Source organism: Uranotaenia lowii, chromosome 1 (genome assembly GCF_029784155.1).
Source record: "Uranotaenia lowii strain MFRU-FL chromosome 1, ASM2978415v1, whole genome shotgun sequence".
Lineage (NCBI taxonomy): Eukaryota > Metazoa > Arthropoda > Insecta > Diptera > Culicidae > Uranotaenia > Uranotaenia lowii.
The window spans coordinates 191,757,737-191,782,681 of record NC_073691.1 but is presented as its reverse complement, the minus strand read 5'-3'; the positions used below and the strand labels follow the sequence as shown (position 1 = coordinate 191,782,681).

General features: G+C 40.7%; 1 protein-coding gene across 1 annotated transcript in view; it reads left to right on the top strand.

Annotated features, from left to right (window-relative positions):
- Window positions 1–20,020, top strand: part of LOC129739486 (mushroom body large-type Kenyon cell-specific protein 1-like) — an 89,285-nt gene extending 69,265 nt beyond the window's left edge. Inside the window, exon 2 of the mRNA XM_055730958.1 lies at window positions 18,430–20,020. The gene's annotated coding sequence lies outside the window, so the exon portion shown is untranslated. The remainder of the gene's footprint in view (window positions 1–18,429) is intronic.
- The last annotated feature ends 4,925 nt before the right edge of the window (window positions 20,021–24,945 follow it).

Here is a 24,945-nt window from a genome sequence, read left to right as displayed (position 1 = left end):
ATCGGAAAGATTTGCGGTTACAAATCTCAACAAACCCACAACGACATACAACTAACCCGTGTAAGTCCACCGGACTGCCGACTAGGGTAATAATTTGCGCCACTCAATCGTCATTTATTGCAAATAAACACTTTTTATGACCGTCGTCATCAACTATCGGCGTGCGCCACTCGAGCTCAGAATTCTAGCTATTTAGCAAGGTGTGTGCGCTCCTTGCGAAACAGGTCTTGGAATGTTTGTTTGTTTTCTATTTCTATTTTTTTTTTCAATTATTATTGCACCGTTGGCGTTGTTTGCGCCATGATGGGTTGTGCAATCGATTGAACCTTTGAATCGTTATGACCCAAAAGCATTTGTGGTAAGTGAAGGTTTTTTAGAATTTGTTGTCTAACATCTCAAATCTGATTCTGATATCTGAATATGAAACTATATCTGGAATTTAATTCTGAGGATTGAAACCTTAATCTGGAATCGGATGTTTAAATCTGAATCTGGTTTTTGATTGAATCTAATAATGATTATTGACTTTTCATAAATTTAATTCGAGGATTGACATCTTGTTTTAGAACGCTACCTTTGTAGAAAATCCAAAAATAGGGACAGTACTGTATGACATAATTTTACTGCATCAATAATTTTAAAAAAAAAGCTCATGGAGGCATAACTTGTATGTGATTTTTTTGTCTTTATTTAAGAGGTTTTTCAGCCACAGGCTGGTTCACCTCTAAAGTGTGTGTAATTTTAGCCTATGTGATTAAAAATGAATGAAAATGAATCGAAGAAATCTGTCAGCAAAAGCATTTCATAAATTTGAGCTTGGCGCCCTCATATTTTGTCTTGCTCGTGCACTTCATAAAAACAAAAAGGCACTTCCGATGTTTCGACATTTCGTTTCTTCATTTTCAAGGGATCTACAGAGTGTCCACCACTCAGAATAATTATACCATTTTTGTTGTTGTATCGATTAGAGTCGTTTTACCATCTATATGGCATTCGCGACTTCATATCAACGTTGCAGTTGGCAGACAGTTATTGAAAAATTTATGCGGTACAACTGAGTTCGATATTTGCTCTTGGGCTCGAACTCATAGACATCGGTTCAGGACTTGCCACTGACTTTTAACACCACTGCATACAGGTCTGAAATGCTTAAATATCTAATGTGTTAAAATTTTGGAAACTGTCGAAAAAAATAAAAATATTATGAGCAAAATAATGGAAGGAGTCGAGACTTTTCAGATCAATGGATCTTCAAGCCGAAAAGCCTAAAAAAGTTTTAGGTCGAGGCTTTATAGACCAAGGGATCTCTAGGCATTCAAGGTTTTAGGTTACGGACAATGGGTCGAATTTACTAAGTCCGAGAAAAGGTATCCAGACCAAGTCTTCAGATCGAGGATCCTTAGGGCAAAAATACACCAAAAGACTTAAGATCAAGGATTTTCAGGTCAAAAGGCTTCAGGTTAAGGATATTTAGATCAAACCTGAGACCAAATAGTTCGGTCGAGGGTTTCCAGGCCGAGTCAGTAGATCGAGAGTCTTTAGCATAGGCTTTCTAGGTCAATGTTTCTTAGAACGGGGGTCTATAAACCGAAGATCTTCAGACCAACTAGCTTCGTGGCTTAAATTCAGTCAAACGTCCTTGAATCGAGAGTCATTAGGTCGAGGATCGAGGATTACCCATTGAGTCTGAGGCCGCTATGTTATAAGGCGTTTTCGGTCAAAGTTATTTAAGCCAAAGAATCCTTAGAACGATAAGTCTATAGGCCTACGAGTATTAAAGTCAAGAGTTTTAGGCTGAGTTTTACGGCCGGGGGGTTTTTGGCATACGCTCCCTAAGTCCAAGGTTCCTTAGAACTGGGGTCTCTATACCGAGAGTCTTTACGTCGGGGTTTTTTAGGTCAAGTGGCTTATGGTTAAGGTCGTGTAGATCAAAGCCACGTATTTAGGTCTTCGGGTAAAAACTCAGATGTAATCTGAGTCCGTCATGGCGATTTCAGTCAAAGTTATTTAGACCAATAAATCTTTAGTACGATAAGCCTACAGGCCAACGAGTAATCAAATCAAGGGTTTTAAGCTGATTTTTTAGGTCAAAAGCTTTTGGCATACGCTCTCTAGGTCAAGGATCTTTAGAACTGTGGTCTTTATAGCGAGAGTCTTTACGTCAAGGCTGTTTAGGTCAAGTGTCTTATGATTAAGAATGTTTAGTGCAAAGTCAAGCATTAGGGTCAAGGGATTTTAGACCGCGAGTCTTCATGCCAAGACTCCTCGACATAGGCTAGCTAGATTGAGATTCTTCAAATGTAAGGTCTTTAAACTGAAGATCCTTATACTGAAACCATTAGGGGGCTTAAGCAGAGTTAACCAATGCTAAATCAGTGATAGTACCCCAAATCTCTACAGATTTCTTGATAATTGAGATATAAAATGTCGAGACATAGGATGTGTAAAAATATCTGGTTTTAGATCATTTTGGAAACTGAACTTGGCCAAACCCTTTATCCCATGATCAAACTAGTTGAAAACAGTTTTCATAACAAGTCATAAACATTGATCTCAATTTTAGTACATTTGTGGTATGAATCAACTTAGCCCAAAAAGCCTTCCGAATCAATATTTATGATCGACCACTCCTCGATCGCCTTCGGAGGAAAAAGAATCTGCCGATCAAAACCAGTCATCGAGCATGCTACCGCGTTTTTCGCATTTATTGCTATCGTATCAACCTGTTTCCGAACTTTACGTTCACCCTACTCTATACAAACGAGTAATGCTACTAAATCCCCAAGCCTGAGCCAAGCCTAGTTTCTGCAGCTCTTTCTCTGTTGTTGTTGTTGTTTTTATTTCTACTGCAGCAACTGTCAGTTCGAGGTTGTTATTTTGCATTAATATTAATGGCCTGCCTCTGCCTGCTGGTCCCTGCTGAGGCTATTAAAGCACACTCTTCGTGATCTTCCATCTTCCTTTTGAACAAGTGAAATAACATCATTTCTATTCCTACAGGGGAGGGAGCCGAGCCATTTTTCATATCTGGTTGTCTAATTTAATCATTCAATTAATGTTAAGTTAATTAACGATAATCATACGATTTATTGACACATTTCGTCATAATCCGCACGCATTCCCCGGCCAGAAGACTCGGACAAGGCTTGACGGCTTTATGGCAGTGTTAAGACATGTCATAATTCAGGCCCCGCGTTGGCTTCCGATTGGCCCAGCAAGATAACGAAAGTGAAGCTGCGTTCTGGAGAACGAAATCTGAGAACGGGTTCACTCAGTTTTACGAGTGGGTTGTTGAAATTTTATCTGGATCTTGCCTCTCGGTACATTTGCAGGTGCTGATTTTTATTTGGGGTCTTTGACCTTTGTTTTGAATAATGTCCGTATGCTGATGTTTTTTAAAGCCAAAATTAAAAAAAATTTTTTTTTGAAATTTTGTCTTTTTTTTAAGACTTCGGATGTTTAAAAAAACAAAAAAAAACTTCTTGAACACCCGTGCCTCACAATTAAGAAAAGATAACTAAACTACCACCTGGGTAAGCGCCTCGAGAACCCAACATCGATTGCAACACCAAGCAACTGATTGATGGAGTGGCAATAGCAGCAACAACCCTGCCGGCATTCGGCAACAACAACGTGTAACGAGGTTCGTGCATCGAGCACAAGGCTCTGATCTAGTTTTGGCTTTGTTGCCGCTCAGAACAGTAAAAACGAAACGGGGGGAAATATTGGCAAGTTTTCCAAGTTCCAGGCGTTTAGCCGTTCTTAACCAGCTGATCGATTGACTGATTGACTTACTGATTGAATTGGCCAGGTGCCAGTAGGCAAGCGATTGTGTAGGTTTGGTAACGATTTAGGAAGTTTTTACCAGAGTGATAGGACTGACTATTGCTACCGAAAGACGACAGTCTTCAAGACAACGTCGAGACAATTTAGGCAAAGATCCTTTGACCCGAATCTTCAGGTCTTGGTCTTCAGGCCAAGAGTTTTTAAGGTCTCTAAACCAAGGGTCTTTAGGTTGACGGACTTTAGGACAAAAATCCTCAGGAAGAGGGCTTTAAGATCCAGGATATTTATGTCGAAACACGTCAGGTCGGAAAGTCTTTAGATAGCGGTTCTAAATGCAAAGAATTTAGGCTAAGGGTTTTTTTTAGCCGAAAGTCTTGAGTCAGATTTTTTTTTCTGCCGAGGGTCTTCAGGGCAAGAATCTTAAAACTCGAAAGAGTTTTTGTCAAGAATCTCTTAGTCTAGTATATTTAGGCACAGCATTTTTTGATTGGGGGTTTTAAATCGACGATTCGACCTTGAAGCCTAGAAGGCCTGAAGGCCTTGAGGCCTGAAGGCCGAAGACCTTCAGGACAAGAAACTTCAGGCCGGGGAACTTCAAGCAAAGATTCTTTAGACTACGAGTCTACAAGTCTAGAGTCTTTAGGCCGTTCGTCAAGGCTTTTTAGGCCGATGCTCTGAAGTATGGAAAGTATTAGGCATTGTTTGAGGGTTTAAAGGTCAAGAGTCTTTAGATAAAGGAATTTGAAAGGAATAAAAGATATTTAGATCAATGGATCGTTTAAGGAGTATGAAGGGAATTTAAGATAATTTTGACGGATCCTTATACTGGTCGAGGGCTATTAGGTCCAAGGTCCTTGGCTCGAGAGTCTTCGAGTCAAACGTCCTCTAGGCCGAAGATTTCTAAGTTGAGAGTCTTTAGATCAAGTTTCTTAAGGCCGAGAAAATTTAGGCAGATTTTTTTTCTGCCGAGAATCTCCAGGGCAAGGACCTTAAAGTCTAGAGAGTTTTGATCAACAATCTCTTAGCCAAGTATATTTAGACAAAGCATTTTTATATTGAGGATCTTTAAATCGATGATCTTCAGGCCAAAGATTTTTAAGGCCGAGGACCTTCAGGCCGAAGACCTTCAGGACAAGGAATTTCAAGCCGAGGACCTTCAGGCAAAGGTTCTTTAGACTACGAGTCTGCAGGTCTAGAGTCTTCCCCAGCAAACATTTTTGTAGGTATATTTCTCAACAGATTTGTTATACGTTTCATATACATTATAGAATGGTCCTATGAAACTCGAAAAAACAGCATTTACCTACCAAAGTGGAGGCAATATACATACATATTTTCAACTTCTGGCCAAAGCGATAACAGTATACGATTTGGACGATATTCGATATCATATGCATACATATTCAAACAATGCAAGAGAGCACACGGGAGAAAAAAAGGAACGAAATCTTCTTCACAATCTGCAAACATGGCGGACTTTTTATCATATCCGATTTAAAGCATTTAATCCGACTTCGAGTAACGATTTTTACGATCTTCTACTTGCGTTAGTTAGAATTACGATTTGCAGTAACGTTTTAATGACTTGAGTTATCATTTCTAATGCGATTTTATGTTTTCTGGGTCAGGCCGTTTGTCAAGGATCTTTAGGCCGATGCTCTGAAGCATGAAAAATATTAGGCATAGGTTGAGGGTTTAAAGGTCAAAAGTCTTCAGATAAATTAGTTTGAGAGGAATAAAAGATATTTGGATTTGGTCGAGGGTTATTAGGCACAAGGTCCTTGGTGCGAGAATCTTCGAGTCAAATGTCCTCTAGGCCGAAGGTTTGGTTTCTAGGTCGAGGTTCTTTAGATCCAGGTTCTTAAGGCCAAGAGAATTAAGGGTAAGGTTTTTTTTGGGCCGAGAGTCTTTAGGTAGATTTTTTTTTTCTACTGAAGGTTTTCAGGGCAAGGACCCTTAAGTCAAGAGAGTTTTGGTCAATAATCTCTTAGCCATGTATATTAAGATAAAGCATTTTTAGATTGAGGGTCTTTAAATCGATGATTTTCAGGCCAAAGATTTTTAAGGCCGAGAACCTTCAGGCCGAAGACCTTCAGGCCAAAGACCTTCAGGCCAAGGAACATCAGGCCGAGGACCTTCAGGTAAAGGTTCTGTGGACTACGAGTCTGCAGATCTTGAGTCTTTAAGCCGTTTTGTCAGAGTCTCTAGGGCGATGCTCTTAAGCACGAAAATATCAGGCCAACGAACACGTTCGCACTGCTAGTTTTGCGAACCACGCTAGACCAACTATTGTGTTGTGTTAGACTCAACCCTGCCCGATTCTAACATTTCAAAATGTTGATCCGTACTTGAACAAAAGTTAAGTATGTAGTGAAAATGCTTCTTAAAAATTTCTACCCGCTCATTTTCAAGACCTGTAATTTTCATCTAATCTTCTTCTATCCATCTATAATTTTCAACTGTTGAAATGTTCTCACTATGAGAACATAACATTCACCGATAAAGCCGTAAAAATTAATTTCAAAACAAAATTCACATTGATTAATCTTTAATACTGGATCCTTAAAGTGATCGAGGATCTTCAGGTCCAAGGTTCTTGATTCGAGAGTCTTCTACTCAAACGTCCTTAGATTGAGGGTCTTTTTAGATCAAATGTCTCTAGGCCGAAAGTTTTCAGGTTGAAGGTCTTTCGATCCTTGGGTCGATGATTTTAGGCCGAGGGTTATAGGACGAAGGTCTTGTTGGTGTCTTCAGGACAAGTGTCTTTAAACTTTCAAGTCTTTAGGCCGAGGACTTTCAGGCCAAGATTCTTTAAGCTAAGAGTCTGCAGGTATAGAGTCTTTAGTTCAAGGGTCTTTAGCCTGATGCTCTTAAGCACACAAATATAAGGCAACGCGAACGGTTGAAGGTTCATAAACCAAGGATCTTCAGATGAAGGAGTATGAAAGATGTAAAAGATATTTAGATTTATGGATCCCTAAAGTGGTCGAGAATCTGCAGGCCCAAGGTTCTTGATTCGAAACGTCCTCAAACGTCTTTAGATTGAGTTTTTTTTTATCAAGTGTCTCTAGGCCGATGATTTTTAGGTTGAGAGTCTTTCGATTGAGGATCTTTGAGTCGATGAGTTTAGGCCGAGGGTTTTAGGACGAGGGTTATTCGTGAGTCTTCAGGACAAGTGTCTTAAGACTTAGAACCACAAGTCTTCAAGTGGATAGGTCAAGGGTCTTTATGCCGAGGACCTTCAATCCAAGGTTCTGTAGGCTTAGAGTCTGTAGGTATTTAGTGATTAAGTCAAGGGTATTTAGGCTGATGCTCTTAAGCATAAAAATATAGGGCAACGGCTGAAAGTTCTTAGACCATGGTATAACGCGGGACCCGACACACTTCCCTTTTGTTAGTGGATGACTTAAGCGCCACTTCCTTTCGGAAGACCACCCACCTAGTTTTGATTTGCCCAGCTAGATGAGACTCGGTCGCGAGTTCCTTTTTGAATCCCTATTTTGGGAAAGAAGCAGAAGGGTCTCCGAACAGGGGTCCGTACTTCGGCTTCGATTCCGAATCCGCCCCGAAGACGAGAATGGCCCGCAAATACGCGGAAAGGGGAGCTAATCGTTGTTCGACAAAAAGCGGAACTAGAGCAGCCTAAAACTAACGAACGAATTCCCATCCACTTACCTTGCTCAGGAATGGGAAAAGATCGTGGTTGGATTCGCGGCCGACCTCCACAGTAAATCGGAACCAAAATACACAACGATTACCTGCAACCCCTTTCCCAGATGCCCCAATTATGTCATCAACCCGGTACTATCTATCAGCTCGATTAGCATTCATAATGACGGGATTGCTTACAACGATAACATAGTTTTATTGTGCTCCACTGCTGTTGGTGTACATTTCCATGCGTGTTTTAAATTCTAACCGCTAGCGCATGCGATGGGCAGCTTGGTCGTTTGTCAATATCCGGATAGATCGGTTTTATCGGGTTTCCCACATTCACTGGATTCCCCATGTGGGGGATGGAATCGGCTACTTTGCGGCTCGCCAGTCCAAGAAATAATAAATTGTCCGCCCGATTAATGTAACGGATAAATGTTCATCAATGCAACATAAGCGGCTATAGTTGCGTGCCGTACCAAATGTCATGTACATGAACAATCACTAGTATAGAAAGTTGGCCATATTCGAGTACTCACGTTTGTCGCTAATTTCAGATGGGGGTTTTGGGAATATCTACTCCCCCATTTTTGATTCTACCTGCGACAACTGCTGTCGAGACTTCCTAGCGATGCGCTGGTCGATGGTTCACGATGGTGTTACTGCAACATGCAGGTGGCTCTGTCGCTGCTCGACGATGAAATCACTTCGTCGCTCGGCCAATACCTCCCTCCGGATTCCCCGACTATAGGATAGCACGCCGGCAGAGCTTACGAGCCGGCGGATTAATTTGGTCGAATGGTAGTAAGTTTCGCTGGCCAGCGTTGCCGGATTCGGCCCGGAAGCGTAGACAACCCGGGTACGATGTTCCGACCGTGGTGCAGTCGTGCAGGGTGCAGTCGATGCCGAAGGCTCTTTGTGAAGGCTTGCGTGGGCGTCTTAAATCTTGGAGTACGCAACTCAAGTTGTTACGCGCTAATCTTCTTCACTTTCCTAGCCTTATCGTAAGCGATCTTATCCCAACTGATCTTCAGAAGTAAGTCAATTGGGTGGTCGCATCAGTTATCAGCTCACTTGAAGCTAGTTCCACTTCGTACCGGAACTACCCGATCCGAAAGTCTGATCGGGCCGTTTAACAAATGTTTCCCTTTTCCATGTATTTACGAAGGGACCTCGTCTTCCCCTTCCAAACCCTAATTCGAAGACCAACCCTTTTCTCTCCCAAACCTAAGTATATAAAGGACTCCCGAAAGAGGTCATTCACCTGGCACACAGCAATTTTGCAGCTGGTGGTCTTCTGGAAGATGCCTCTTAAGCCATGCTTTCTACTCAGGAAATGTGTCGGTTGATCGAATACATTCAAATGCGCGCGAGTATCTTTATAATCATCAAAGTTACTGATGGATATGGAGTTAGGGTGGCACTTTGTAGAACAATAATTGGATTTCGCTATAATTTATTAATTTTAGACTTATTTTAAGTCAATTTTATTCCGGTTGTCTAGATTCGTTCTTTCAATGTTTACGAATGTTTGTTTAATCTATTTTATTATTCTGTTGTTTGATCTAAAGATTATCTTGTGTATATATACTCGTTACAATGGGTCTGCAGACAACGGAGTGTGAAATATATAACAGATATTCAAATCAATGGATCCCTAAAATGATCGAGCATCTTCAGGCTCAAGGTTCTTGATTCGAGAGTCTTCAACTCAAACGCCCTAAGATTGAGGGTTTTTTTTTAGATTAAGTGTCTCCAGGCCGATGTCTTTTATGTTGAGGGTCTTTCGATCGAGGATCTTTGGGTCGACCACTCAAGGCCGAGGTTATAGGGCGAGGCTCTTTTGAGTGTCTTCTGGACAAGAATCTAGGCCGAGTCTTTCGACCGATGGAAGGTCCTTCAGCCGAGAGTTCAGCGGTCTTTCTGCCGAAAACCTTCAGGTCAAGGTTCTTCAGGATGAAATTCTGCTGGTATAGAGTCTTTAAATCGAGGGTTACGTGGCCGAATTTCTTCAGGTCGATGGCCTTAACCATGAAAAATATTAGGCAAAGGTTAGGTGTTTGGAGGTCCAAGGGCTCAAGGTAAAGAAACGTGAAAGGAATAAAAGATAGATCAATGAATTCTTTAACCTACAAAGTCGACACATATACCTCCAATAAGCTCTTTGTGCAAGGCTAAGCGTTTTAAGATGGATGGTCGAGAGTTAGCGACGAGGATCATTCAATGATCCTTAGGTCAAATTTTAAGGCCAAGGTTATCTTTTTCCCAGTCTTCAAAGTCCCAGGCAATAAGTCCTAAGGCCGATGGTTCTCCAGGTTGACTTCAACTTCTTCTGATCACCATCAACGTTCAAGACCACAAAGGCTAAACGAAAATAAAAGTCCTGGTCGCTAATGAAACAATAAAAGTGAAAATTATTTAGATGATAGACGAGCAAATCAACCTAGTTGATCGAAAGTTTGGCCGTTTCGAAATCGAAAAGGAGCAAAACAAACACGCAATTCTGCACTTTTCAATCGGTGAGATTCCATAAAACACGAAACAATTTCGTACCAACGAAAAGATTCGAAGAAATCTTAATCGATTCGATCCACTATTCACCAAACCACCAAAGTTTGCCGCAGCCACAAAGTGGCCGATCAGATGATGATTACCTACTATACACAAATCGGATCCCAACTGTTTGCATTTCCACAAACAAATCTAAACGACGACGGGCCGCTGCCTGCCTGCCACCGATTTGTAGGTCTTGAAACACTATAAATTTTTATAGATCGGGCCCCGCCCTGGACCGAAAAGTCGCTGGAAACGAATAATAAAAACGAGAAGCTAATCGTTACCGTTTTTTATTCGAAAAGAAAAGCAAGTAAAAGTTGATTATTTGTGGTTAATGCCCAGTTGGATTGGTAAAAAAAGAACCTCCGGAGAAAAATCAACAGAAATAAAACTGCTTTTTCGAGGGCTCGGCAGCAATGGGGTTAAAGATTTAAACTTTCAATTTCCTAAATAATGATCTTAAATCTCGTTGCGCGCACACGCAATGAATGCAACAAGCCATAGTACAGAGTGGTATAACTAATTGGCTTCGATGCTGGTGGCGAAAGTCGGCAAATTCGGCAAAGTGATTTAAACTGGAGCTAGAGAGTTCGGCTAAAGTCTACCAGCGAACGGCTTATGCATCGATAAAATCGAAACTGTTGGCCCCGGAGGCTATTGATGAACGATGCTGGATCGTAAAGTGATTGATAGATTTAACCCTGTTACTCAGAAACTTTACACAATTATGATTTTTTGAAACCATTCCATCGATTGACGGTTACGAAATGCATTCGTATTAGAGTACAACCTATGTAGTTCAATTTCGATTACAATGTGCTAAATGTAGGCTCAAAAAATGCGGACGGTTGATCGCACAGAGGGCATAATTAGTTGCGTGTTCAATACCTTCATTAAAAGTTGAAAAGCGCAAAAGCGTCTCCGCTAAAAGCAGCATACATCGATCATTACTCGATGATCATACCTCTCATTAGGGTTCAGCTACTCGTCAATTAACTTGGCCAAAAAGAGCCCACAGCTCAGAATTCTGGGAGGTCACGACGAAGCCTCTCACCGAACCAGACAGACAATCACTTTTCACATACACCTCCGGTTTCTGTTACTCGAGAAAGAAACAAGAAGTCGTAAAAACTCGACATCACATCCCACACTGGCATCACCGAAAAGATGTTGAAAGAAAAATCTCAAGTGAGGATGTTACATAACCTCGTTCTTCGGAGCTTCTTTTCGCGATCATTTTCTTCCACCGTGCACGAAAGACACGATTCGACACGATATTCAATCGAACGTAACTCATGGCGAATCAAAGAAAAAAAATATGAAAAGCAGTCGCGAATGTCGCGAAAAAAAACCTCAGAGTGAGAGACTCCCGATAATTGCGTTCGCCATCGATCGCGATTTCCTCCAACCGAGAGGATGCTGGACGCGATCTCCACTTCATCATCATAATATTTCTCAACACGGTAGTTGGCACGTAATGCTGGAGACATCATCCCGTAGTCTAGGAGCGACGCAACATTGTAAGCCGATCATTAACTCACCTTTCTCTCTATTGATCGAAACGGACCGGACCACCGAACGAACCATTGATCAATCGATCGATTGATCGTGTCCGATTGATGATCGGTCGTTGTAATTATTGTTGTACGACTGTCTGTCCGTTGCTATAATTTGAGACGAAATCGATTCGATTGTTGGGAAATTTAACAAAATACGCCTGTCTTTTTTTCGGGGGGACTGCTACTTGAATCTAAACTATTACGCACTTGTTTACGCAACAAATGACTTGCTTTGGACGGCTTCGAATTCTGTTACACAATCCGTACAGTAATTTTGTGGACGTCATACTCACTAGCAAAATTTCAATGATGCGTGAAATTGAAAGAACGACACCTTCATAAGATTTGACCATAAAAAAATAAAATAAATTGTGTAACCCCATCAATTTCGAACGCTACCATAGCTCAATCTGCTATTTTTTTCAGTAATTCTTTTAGACAGGCTATCGGTTAGTCTGTCAATCAGTCTATCTGCAAGGCTGTCAGTCAGTCTTTCACTCCATCTGTCAGTCAGTCATTTAGTCTGTCACTCATTCTATTAGTCAATGTGTCGGTTAGTTTGTAAAACTGTCTGTCTATGATTCTGTCAAGTTTCAGTTCAACTGGGTCCGTTAGTCAGTCCGTCTGTCTGTCAGTCAGTCAGTCAGTCAGTCAATTTATCAGTCAGTCTGCCTGTAAAACAGTCTGTCAGTTAGTTTGTTAATAAGTCTGTCTGTCATTTGTTAGTCAATCAGTCTGTCAGTAAGACAGACTGACAGACAGACTGCCTGCCTGATTGACAGACTGACTGACTGACTTATTGACAGACTGACCGACTGAAAAATGGCTGATAGCCTGACTGACAGACAGATTGACAAACTAACTGACAGGCAGATTGACAAACTAACTGACAGACAGACAGTCAGTCAGTCAACCAGTCAGTCTATCAGTCAGTCAGTTTGTCAGCCAGCCTATCAGTCAGTCTGTCAGTCAGTCTGTCAGTCAGTCAGTCTGTCAGTCAGTCTGTCAGTCAGTCTGTCAGTCAGTCTGTCAGTCAGTCTGTCAGTCAGTCTGTCAGTCAGTCTGTCAGTCAGTCTGTCAGTCAGTCTGTCAGTCAGTCTGTCAGTCTGTCAGTCAGTCTGTCAGTCAGTCTGTCAGTAAGTCTGTCAGTCAGTCTGTCAGTCAGTCTGTCAGTCAGTCTGTCAGTCAGTCTGTCAGTCAGTCTGTCAGTCAGTCTGTCAGTCAGTCTGTCAGTCAGTCTGTCAGTCAGTCTGTCAGTCAGTCTGTTAGTCAGTCTGTCAGTCAGTCTTTCTGTCAGTCTCTCTGTCAGTCTCTCTGTCAGTCTGTCTGTCAGTCTGTCTGTCAGTCTGTCTGTCAGTCTGTCTGTCAGTCTGTCTGTCAGTCTGTCTGTCAGTCTGTCTGTCAGTCTGTCTGTCAGTCAGTCAGTCTGTCAGTCTGTCAGTCTGTCTGTCAGTCTGTCTGTCAATCTGTCTGTCAGTCTGTCTGTCAGTCTGTCTGTCAGTCTGTCTGTCAGTCTGTCTGTCAGTCTGTCTGTCAGTCTGTCTGTCAGTCTGTCTGTCAGTTTGTCTGTCAGTCAGTCTGTCAGTCAGTCTGTCAGTCTGTCTGTCAGTCAGTCTGTCAGTCTGTCTATCAGTCTGTCTATCAGTCTGTCTGTCAGTCTGTCTGTCAGTCTGTCAGTCAGTCTGTCAGTCTGTCTGTCAGTCTGTCTGTCAGTCTGTCTGTCAGTCTGTCTGTCAGTCTGTCTGTCAATCTGTCTGTCAGTCTGTCTGTCAGTCTGTCTGTCAGTCTGTCTGTCAGTCTGTCTGTCAGTCTGTCTGTCAGTCTGTCTGTCAGTCTGTCTGTCAGTCTGTCTGTCAGTCTGTCTGTCAGTCTGTCTGTCAGTCTGTCTGTCAGTCTGTCTGTCAGTCTGTCTGTCAGTCTGTCTGTCAGTCTGTCTGTCAGTCTGTCTGTCAGTCTGTCTGTCAGTCTGTCTGTCAGTCTGTCTGTCAGTCTGTCTGTCAGTCTGTCTGTCAGTCTGTCTGTCAGTCTGTCTGTCAGTCTGTCTGTCAGTCTGTCTGTCAGTCTGTCTGTCAGTCTGTCTGTCAGTCTGTCTGTCAGTCTGTCTGTCAGTCTGTCTGTCAGTCTGTCTGTCAGTCTGTCTGTCAGTCTGTCTGTCAGTCTGTCTGTCAGTCTGTCTGTCAATCTGTCTGTCAGTCTGTCTGTCAGTCTGTCTGTCAGTCTGTCTGTCAGTCTGTCTGTCAGTCTGTCTGTCAGTCTGTCTGTCAGTCTGTCTGTCAGTCTGTCTGTCAGTCTGTCTGTCAGTCTGTCTGTCAGTCTGTCTGTCAGTCTGTCTGTCAGTCTGTCTGTCAGTCTGTCTGTCAGTCTGTCTGTCAGTCTGTCTGTCAGTCTGTCTGTCAGTCTGTCTGTCAGTCTGTCTGTCAGTCTGTCTGTCAGTCTGTCTGTCAGTCTGTCTGTCAGTCTGTCTGTCAGTCTGTCTGTCAGTCTGTCTGTCAGTCTGTCTGTCAGTCTGTCTGTCAGTCTGTCTGTCAGTCTGTCTGTCAGTCTGTCTGTCAGTCTGTCTGTCAGTCTGTCTGTCAGTCTGTCTGTCAGTCTGTCTGTCTGTCAGTCTGTCTGTCAGTCTGTCTGTCAGTCTGTCTGTCAGTCTGTCTGTCAGTCTGTCTGTCAGTCTGTCTGTCAGTCAGTCTGTCAGTCTGTCTGTCAGTCTGTCTGTCAGTCTGTCTGTCAGTCTGTCTGTCAGTCTGTCTGTCAGTCTGTCTGTCAGTCAGTCTGTCAGTCTGTGAGACAGTCTGTTTGTCAATTTGTGAGTCTGTCAGTCAGTCACATTGTCAGTCAGTCAGACAGACTATCAGTCTGTCAGTCAATCAGACTGTCAGCCAGTTAGTCAGACTGGCAGGCAGTCTGTTTGTCAATTTGACAGCTAGTTTCTCAGCAAGTTTGTCAAGCAGTTTGTTAATCAATCTGTCAATCAGTTTGGCTGTCAGTTTTTCAGTTAGACTGTCAGTCAGTTGTCATTAATAGAGAAATATCACGAGGCAATCTTTAAAAAAAGTGTAAACATTGGTAAACATTTATTCGTAACATTTTTTTGCAACCAACAGTGTACCTCCTTTAACGAGTGATCTACTATGATCCTCTGTAAGCTCATCATTGGCTCAATTTATAGTAGGAAAGCATGAAGAAACTAAAGGGGAAAAAATTAAAAACAGAAACATTGTTTACCATTTCTAAGGTGTTGATGCTCATCAGAGCACGAAAAAGAGTCGAGAGCTGGGGCTGCTACTGCTGATGATACGGTTTCCATTTCGCGCCGCTTCGATCGCCTAAGCAGGGAAAACAACAGAAAAAACTATACATTTTAAGAAAAATTCCATTGCTTTCCCTGGGCGGCGGTTCCTGATCGTTGTTATCTACGGGACCATAACTAATATTTTTTAGGCTGCTTCAGTTCGTGATTTTGCTTTCCTTGCCATACTTCTTCTGGGCATGTGTGATGCCGTGCGGCAGTAAATTAAGCGATTGCTGCTCTTAATTGCCGCACCAGCTTGGGAGACGTTCGAAGGCTTCCGTATTAAAGCTAGAGGTGAATTATGACGTTTCTCCACGGATGACGAAATAAAAAATTGTTTTAGTGAATTTGAATGCTGTGCCCAAACTTGAGTTTTAAAAAACCACAAAAAAAATGAATCAAATTTTACATGTTTGTTTGAAACCGTTGTTCGTCCCTTCTTCATGCCAAAAAAATAGCCAAAAATATCGATTTCAAATCCTAAATTGGAATGTCCCACTTTCCAGCCGAGCGCTTTCAAAATTTACTCATCAATCCGCAGAAGCCCTCACGCGCTGGCTGACATGTGAGAAATATCTTCGGCAAAAATAAAATAAAAAACAACAAGAAATCGATGACTTAGCGCAAACATTAACGAACAAACTCATTGAAGCGGCAAAAAAAAACGTTTCGCCTCCAACGAACTTCGCTTCCTCGGACTGAGCGAGAAGCAGTTGAGGGCAGCAAAAACTTATAATCAAGCCAAAACAACCAAACAGTGCCAAATCTTGTGACACAGATCTGTTCGGCGCCCCCTCGAGCTTCTTCCTTAGTATTCTCTGATGATGGAGTTAAGTTGTTTGGGTTCGAAACGTTGTAAAAAGATAGAAAAATATCCGACGCATCCTTGATGTTATTATGATGATGATGATCATGGTTGTGGTAAGTTCGCATTCACCTGCTGGTTTCAGCAGGTTAAATCTTGAGGATCAAGAAACGTGCTCGTCAAACTTCTAGGCAATTCAGAAGCCAGATTACATCTTCTTGCAATTCACGTGGTTTATGAGATCGATGTGGGTGGTCCAAGGGAATTGAAGAAATCATTTTATGGTTCAGTCCATTTTTTTGTCGAGAAAAGAGTTCATTATCTAAAATGCTTGATTGATTAAAAAAAATTCTGAAGCGTGTATCTATAACGACTTTCAGTAATTCTGAAAAAAAAGATTTACAGTTATTTTTTCTTCCATTTCACAATATCAGTCAATTAGTCACACTGTCAGTCAGTTTGTCGTTCAATATTTCAGCCAGTTTGTCTGCCGATTCGCCAATCAGTCTGTCAGTCATTCAGTCTGGCAGCAAATCTGTCCGTCAATTTGTCAGTCAGTCTGTCAGTCAGTTTATCAGTCAGTCAGTCAATCAGTCAGTCAGCCACTCTGTCAGTCAGTCTGTCAATCTGGTAGTCAGTCTGCCAATCAGTCAGTCAGTTTTTAAGTTTTTCAGTCAGTTTGTAAGTCTGACAGTTAATCTGTCAGTCAGTCTGTCAGTCAGTCTGTCAGTCAGTCTGTCAGTCAGTCTGTCAGTCAGTCTGTCAGTCAGTCAGTCTGTCAGTCAGTCTGTCAGTCAGTCTGTCAGTCAGTCTGTCAGTCTGTCAGTCAGTCTGTCAGTCAGTCTGTCAGTCAGTCTGTCAGTCAGTCTGTCAGTCAGTCTGTCAGTTAGTCTGTCAGTCAGTCTGTCAGTCAGTCTGTCAGTCAGTCTGTCAGTCAGTCTGTCAGTCAGTCTGTCAGTCAGTCTGTCAGTCAGTCTGTCAGTCAGTCTGTCAGTCAGTCTGTCAGTCAGTCTGTCAGTACGTCTGTCAGTCAGTCTGTCAGTCAGTCTGTCAGTCAGTCTGTCAGTCAGTCTGTCAGTCAGTCTGTCAGTCAGTCTGTCAGTCAGTCTGTCAGTCAGTCTGTCAGTCAGTCTGTCAGTCAGTCTGTCAGTCAGTCTGTCAGTCAGTCTGTCAGTCAGTCTGTCAGTCAGTCTGTCAGTCAGTCTGTCAGTCAGTCTGTCAGTCAGTCTGTCAGTCAGTCTGTCAGTCAGTCTGTCAGTCAGTCTGTCAGTCAGTCTGTCAGTCAGTCTGTCAGTCAGTCTGTCAGTCAGTCTGTCAGTCAGTCTGTCAGTCAGTCTGTCAGTCAGTCTGTCAGTCAGTCTGTCAGTCAGTCTGTCAGTCAGTCTGTCAGTCAGTCTGTCAGTCAGTCTGTCAGTCAGTCTGTCAGTCAGTCTGTCAGTCAGTCTGTCAGTCAGTCTGTCAGTCAGTCTGTCAGTCAGTCTGTCAGTCAGTCTGTCAGTCAGTCTGTCAGTCAGTCTGTCAGTCAGTCTGTCAGTCAGTCTGTCAGTCAGTCTGTCAGTCAGTCTGTCAGTCAGTCTGTCAGTCAGTCTGTCAGTCAGTCTGTCCGTCAGTCTGTCAGTCAGTCTGTCAGTCAGTCTGTCAGTCAGTCTGTCAGTCAGTCTGTCAGTCAGTCTGTCAGTCAGTCTGTCAGTCTGTCTGTCAGTCAGTCTGTCAGTCAGTCTGTCAGTCAGTCTGTCAGTCAGTCTGTCAGTCAGTCTGTCAGTCAGTCTATCAGTCAGACTGTCAGTCCGTCAGTCAGTCTGTCAGTCAGTCTGTCAGTCAGTCTGTCAGTCAGTCTGTCAGTCAGTCTGTCAGTCAGTCTGTCAGTCAGTCTGTCAGTCAGTCTGTCAGTCAGTCTGTCAGTCAGTCTGTCAGTCAGTCTGTCAGTCAGTCTGTCAGTCAGTCTGTCAGTCAGTCTGTCAGTCAGTCTGTCAGTCAGTCTGTCAGTCAGTCTGTCAGTCAGTCTGTCAGTCAGTCTGTCAGTCAGTCTGTCAGTCAGTCTGTCAGTCAGTCTGTCAGTCAGTCTGTCAGTCAGTCTGTCAGTCAGTCTGTCAGTCAGTCTGTCAGTCAGTCTGTCAGTCAGTCTGTCAGTCAGTCTGTCAGTCAGTCTGTCAGTCAGTCTGTCAGTCAGTCTGTCAGTCAGTCTGTCAGTCAGTCTGTCAGTCAGTCTGTCAGTCAGTCTGTCAGTCAGTCTGTCTGTCAGTCTGTCTGTCAGTCTGTCAGTCAGTCTGTCAGTCAGTCTGTCAATCAGTCTGTCAATCAGTCTGTCAGTCAGTCTATCAGTCAGCCTGTCAGTCAGTCTGTCAGTCAGTCTGACAGTCAGTCTGTCAGTCAGTCTGTCAGTCAGTCTGTCAGTTAGTTTGTCTGTCAGGTTGTCAGTCAGTTTGTAAAATTTTTAGTCTGTCTGTCGGTGATTGTGTCATTTTGGCAGTCTTCTAGTCAGTCTGACAGCTATTCTGGCTGACAGGTTGTCTTTTTAATAGTCACATACTTATGTAACCCATTTGATTATTGATTATCTCTGAACAACTCTATGTTTAGAAAAAAATGTTACGAAAACAAAAATATGTTTTAAGTTTCTACACACACAACTACAAATCGTTATCTGCTGGTAAGCCGCTGTCAAAATAACTTAAAAGTGTCACCCGCGGTTTTCATGTTATCGAGCGGAGGGGAAACAAACCCCTCAGGGCGGCGTTCGTTGTCTTACATTGCCCTTTCTCCTCATTCTTTTCCTCAACCAGGATCGAAGACAAAATCAGCCGAATCAGCTGAGAGGAAAACAACAACGCTGCGATTCCGTTTGAAGTTCATCTCCGATCCTGCCCGGCGCCAAAATCGAGGAATCGTCTTCGTCGTAGTCGTCAACGAAATTCGAACATCATCACCGGCACCATCAACAGCAGGATGATGCGTGCGTGTGTTGTTGTTACTTGATTTTTCATTTTGTTCATTAATTTTGTATGATAAAATGTCCGGTTAGCTTCCGTCTCGGGGCAGCCTGGGAATTGTAATTATAAATGAAGAATGATGAAAAACGTTGTATAGAATGAGCAGAAAAAAAGAAGCAAAAGTAATAAACGCAGGCGCTCGATCTTTTCTAGCTTTAGTTGTAATGTTTTTTTTTTAATAATTATTAACGACGGACCGGCTAGTTTTATACACACGATAGCACAGAACCGTTCTATAAAGGGACCAACAACGAGATAGGGAAACGCCTCGTACATTTCGGAGGGAAGAATCCGGCACTGCGTGATGAAATCGCGTCTTATCAGGTTCCTGCTAAATGTGGTTTTAATGTTCTGCCCATCTCATCTATCCTGCCATATAAGAGATAATCTGTTTCTGTGATTTTTTTTTAAATTAATTTAAATTAAAAGTTGTTCCCTTCCATACCCTCAGACAAAATGGAACCGTTAGGATGCCAACAGAAGCCAGTTCTGGTCGCGATTCTTTCCTCCGAACACCTGCCGTCTAATCAGAGCCCTTCAGTAGCTTAGACTTTAGATATTGCAAACGAAGATTCAAGTATTGTTTTAAATACCGAAAATGGTTTAGGGACGGTCGTCGAGATCTGTAGAGTTTTCCGTAGAGATAAACAAACAAACCGACTAGTGAGAAACAAGTTATCCCATTTCTTTTTTCCTTCTCTCATTCAATTATATTTATCACAAACTATTAAGCTAGGGTATCATCATTGTTTTAATCATGCGTCGTTCATTTTTCTCAATATTTTTGCCTTGTTGTATGTAATGTTCAATCTTATGTTTCCAAGTTTTTTTTTCTTTCTATATATACGAGCATATATGTCTTTTTATATTCTTCACTTATAGCTACTACACGAACTGTTCCGATTACGTTATCAAAACAAACGAAACCGTTTGTTCTAGAATAAGATCCGATTAGAAAAAAAAAACACTTACCGTAAACAAAATACGCGCAAAACACTACCAAGAAGCAAACCGTACACCTGTCATAAATAATCATATATAGTTTATATATAGACGTTTAGTTTTTGTTTTTTCCCTCTGTTTCTTGTATCGTATTTTGTATGAATTATGCCTTAATCGGGGTCGATTCCCTGTTTTCAAAGGCCAACAGAGATATTTTATTCAACAAATCCCCGGCACCTATTTAAGCACCAACACTACCACCAATATTGTTACGCCCCTCCTGCTACCGATTTTTTTTTAACTACTTACTCCCTTTTAAGTGGCATTTGCAAAGCAGAGCAGGGGTGGGTGGGGTGCACCTTTGAAATATTACCTACCCATGTATCGAACAAACGAAGTTGTAAACTTGTTGCAAAAAGAAATACACACGGAAAATCTGATGGAGAGATGTTAATAAAAAATCTTGTTTCCATTTTTTTTCTAAATTAGGAATTTGAAAGAATGCCGTTCGGTTCTAGAAAGAGTCCGGAAGATTTCCAACGAGTGTTTTTTTTCTCCCGTTTGTAATTGTATTTCATACCTACTTCTCTAAATTAGATACAGGAGATGAGAGATGAGAGATGAATAAAGTGGGACAAGAGGAAAGAGAGAAGAGAGAAAGAAGAAAAGAGAGGACAAGAGAGGAGATGAGAGAGAAGAGAGAGGAGAGAAGAAAGAAGAGAGAAGATAAAAGTGCGAAAAGAGAAGAGAAAAGAAAGATTAGACATTATTAGAGAGAAGAGAGAAGAGAGAAAAAGAAGGAAGGATAAACATAGGAGGTAGAAATGAAAATTGAGAGAAGAGGGATGGAAAACGAAAGATGAGAGATGCAATTTAAAAAGGAAATGACAAAATTGATTTTAGAGAAAAGAGATAAGTCATGAGAGATAAGAAAAGAAATGAGAGATGAGTTGTATTGGTTGTTAGTTTTTAAAATTATGATCAAAAAGTTAATGAAATCAAGTTTCAAATCAGGTAAATCGGGCCGGCCAACCACAATTTTTTTTTTGGGCTTGAAGCCACATTTATTCGATCAGTTTTCGGTGGCCCCCCGAAAATGTATGCAAACGACCAAGTTGGCAATGAAATTCGCACTCAGTTGTCGCCGTCGTCGTCGCTCAACCGGTTTATCAAGTTCAGCTGTTTTCGGTTTTGCGTTTTTTTTGTCGTCTTCAGTAGGTAATCCATTTAAAATTGGTGACCGCATTCACCCACATATGAGAGCTCGGGGGAAGTAAAATGGGCTTTTGATGCTTCCGAACAAAAAAAAAAACCCTCACAATTTTTAACAGAAAAAAAAACACCTAAAAGCTCCATAATCGAATGTGTGAGGCAATCCGGCCTTCCGAAGTCTTCCGAATTTGCATACATTCGGAAGAAGATTAAGTGAGTGTGGGGTATTGGGACAGTCCAAAAACGTCTTCAGTGTGAGATGCGGCGCGTCTCACTCTGTTTATGGACATTGTTTTGTTTGTAGTTTTACTATGAGTCAGACGTTTGACATTAATAAATTTCCTTTTAGGAAGGAACTAATTTTTAACATACGTATGGTTCCCCGGATAGATTGTTTGCGACAAAGTAGCGAGAATAGAATGTACGATTGTGTCTGAAATTATTTATGGCGATCTTCAAAGGTGCTTCGTCATAGGTTTGTAAGCCACGAAACGTTTCATTATTCTATCGTATGAGTAACAGTGCAAACAACTTGCAGGGTTTATGGTCAAGTAGAAGTTTATCCTAAAGAAGAAGATTCCAAACAGTAAGAAAGTCAGGGATGCAAAAAAAAAACAAGTACGCAAGAGAGTAAGAGAGTAAAAAGTGTGAGAGTAAACGTACAGTTTGGGAGTAAAAAGGATTCTTAGCAACAAGAAAGATTATGTTTAATTCTCTTTTCATATTTAACACTTTTTTCTGTAACCCTGCTTTCTCTAGCTCTTCTAACAGATTGCGACAAAAATTTTTTTGGAAATTCAAAAAAAAGAGGGTAAAAATTTAAAAGAGCAATAAACAGAATGCGTTAGTAAGAGATTTGATGTGTGAGAGAGTAAAGAATCAAAAGAGTAAGATATTCGAAATATGTGCAATTGGAAAAGTAAGAAATTGAGAAGGCAAGAGATTAATAAAGTAAGAAATTGAGCGAGTAGAATGTTGTGAGATCAGGAGATTGAGTGACTAAGAAATTGACAGCGTTAGATTGTCAGGATTGACACTTTCATCGCCATGGGACCCAGATTCGGGCGACGGGTGTACTCAAGTTAGCTGCTCAGTTTAATCACACGTTGCAAATCTTGGAGTTCTCCCCTTTTATTTTTTCGCTCAGAGAGTTTCTTTGGGCCCGGCTAGTAGAACTTCCAAAATGAGCGTGTTAAGAGTGTGAAAAAGTTAGATGCTAAGAGAGCAAGGAGTTAAGGCAGTGAGAGATGAAGAAATTGATATGAGATTGCGACAGTAAAATATTGAGAGATCAAGAAATTTGTGGATTTAAAAATTGAGTCAATGAGTAAGGGATTGAGAGAGTCAAAGATTAAGAGTATATAACCACTCAGGGATAAATCATCCTAAGGGATGAAAATCCCGAAAAAATAAAAAAAAGGATAATATGAAATTGAAAGAGTTTGAAATTGAGAAAGGAATGAAGGAGTGAGTAAGAAATTGACAGCTTAGTTAGAGATAGTCAAAGGCAAGGTTGTCAATGTGCGTGATTTTTCAGGATTTGCCTGATTTTTTGAAGCCCAACCTAATAAGCGTTCGATTTCCCAAATTTTTGAAAATAAGCCAGATTTTCCCTGATTTTTATGAATATGAGAAAATGAGTAGTACGGAACTGCATTAAAGACATTGGTGGAGGTCAAAATGTCGAGAGACGACCAAACAAAAAAAAAAGGTCCCACTTCGACCGAAATTTCCGTTATGGTTTAACGTCCTGATTTTTTTTTCTCATGTCTCTGAATTTTGAAGAAAAAAATATTGGCAACCCTGGTCAGAGGTTAAGTTAAAGAGAGTAAGAGACCGAGAGAACAAAAGTAAAAGAATGAGACAATAAAATATAGATAGATTCAGAGAGATACATGAAATAAGTTATTGAGAGTGTCAAGGAGGAAGAGATTCATTGAATAAGAGAATGATAGAGTCTAAAATTGAGAGAATAATAGATTGAGAGAGTTGGAGATTGAGCATGAAAATGATTAAGATAATAAGTTATCTATCTAGTAAGAGTTTGAGAGAGTAGAATGTTTAGAGAGTAGGAGATTGCGAGAATAAGAGGCTCAGAAAAGCTTGCTAAATTTCCCGGCTTTACCCGGACTTCCCCTGATATTTAATACAAAATTTTCGAAAGGTCCATTCCGGCTTGTCCAGATTTTCTAAAAAAACCCATATTTTTTTCGCATTCTTTCACTTTTTTTGCAAAATGAAACAATTAATTTATTAATTAATTTTAATTCTTTTGATTTTTGCTTCCAAAAAAGCAAAGTTTTTGAGCAAGTTTTATCAAAATGCCTAAAGTACGGTTCAAAATCTGCTGAGGTGTTTTGATCATTAAAAAAAATGTTTCAAGTGTTTTCTTCTTGATTTTTATTGGATAATTTTTGGGTTCGCTCAAATTTGCCCGGATATCCCCCGGTTTTTGGGTAGAAAATTTTGGAATTTTGCCAGATTTATTTTTTTCAAAATAGCCCGGATTAGCCCGGTTTGAATACGTGCCGGAAAAAAATCTGGTAACCTTAGATTAAGAAAGGCTACCTTATTGATAGAATGTGATACTGAGAATGTAAGAGTTTAGAGAGCAGTAGATTGAGAAAGTTAGAGGATGAGAGAGCAAACGATTAAGAGAGGTTTGTATTACTCTTAAAAGAGTTAGATATTGAAAGCCGAGATGCCAATGTGCCTGATTTTTCAAGATTTGCCTGATTTTTCGAGGCTCAACCTGATAAGCCCTGGATTTTTGAAAATATGGCTGATTTTTGCGAATGTGATGAAAAATTGGTAGTAAGGAACTGGATTAGGTTCCATTGATGAAGTGAAAATGTGGAGCGGCGGCGAACAGAAAAGGTCATATCTTTGAGCGAAATTACCGTTACTATAATGTAGCCTGATTTTATTTGCCCAGTCCTTGATTTTTGAAAAAAAAAATTTGGCAACCCTGATTGAAAGATTAAAACATTGAGAGAGTAAGAGATTGAGAAAGTGAAAAAGTAAGAAACTGACAGATAAGAAGATTGATAAAAGAAATTGGGTTGTCAACTTTTTTTTCTTAAAAATTTGGAAGATTTTGAAAAAATGTCTGAGCTTAATTTGGGATCACAACTTCAAAATGCATTTTCTAGCCTTTAGGAGCGTTTTTTAGCGATTCTGAGCTTTATTTGGAATCACAACTTTAGAATGCGTTTTCTGGCCTTTAGAATCGTTTTTTTTTGGCGATTCTAAGCTTAATTTGGAATCAGGCATTCTATACGTTTTCTGGCCTTTAGAAGAGTTTTTCAGCGATTTGGCAACCCCGATTAAAAGATTGAACGATTGAGAGAGTAAGAGATTGAGAATGTGAAAAATTAAGAAACTGAGAAATAAGAAGAATAATAGAAGGAATTGGGTTGTCAACTTTTTTTTCTAAAAAGTTTGAAAGATTTTGAAAAAAATGTCTGGAAAAGTCTGGATAGTGAACTTTTAAAGGTGGTGACCTTTTTTTATTGGTCGCCAGATTTCATTATTTGTTTCTAAACGTTTCTAACCGATGGTGACAGAAACATAGGATTACTAAATATGTTTCTGTCACTATCAGTGCCTGGGACTATAAATACTTGCTCTGCCTAATTCTCAATTTTACAATTTTACATATAATTTTCGAACCATTCCCATTATTAATAGCTTTCAAACACTTCTGAATTCTCAATTTTTAAATTCTAATATTTCCTGCCATATTTCACCAAAATTTTCATACATTTGTAAAATAATTTAAGACCAAAGTCCTCCTAAAGTCTGGAAATCTTAAAAAATGTCTGGCTGAAGTCAAAAAATCTAAAAGATCCAGAAGGTTGACATCACTGGGTGTGAGAAAGTAAAAAAATTGTGAGAGTAGTGAGTTGAGAGAGTAAGAGATTATTTAAAAAAGAGATTAAAAAGTAAGAGATTGCGGTAGTTAAAATTGAGAAAGGGTTATAGATTGAGAGATTAATAATTAAAAGCGTGAGATAGTCAGAGAATGCGAGTTGAGATTTAGACAGTGAAAAATTGTAGGATTAAGAGATTTATAGAATAACAAATTGAGAGAGTCAACGAATAAGAGATGGAGAGAGTCTGAGATTGAGAGAAGAAGAAATTGATAGAGTTTCA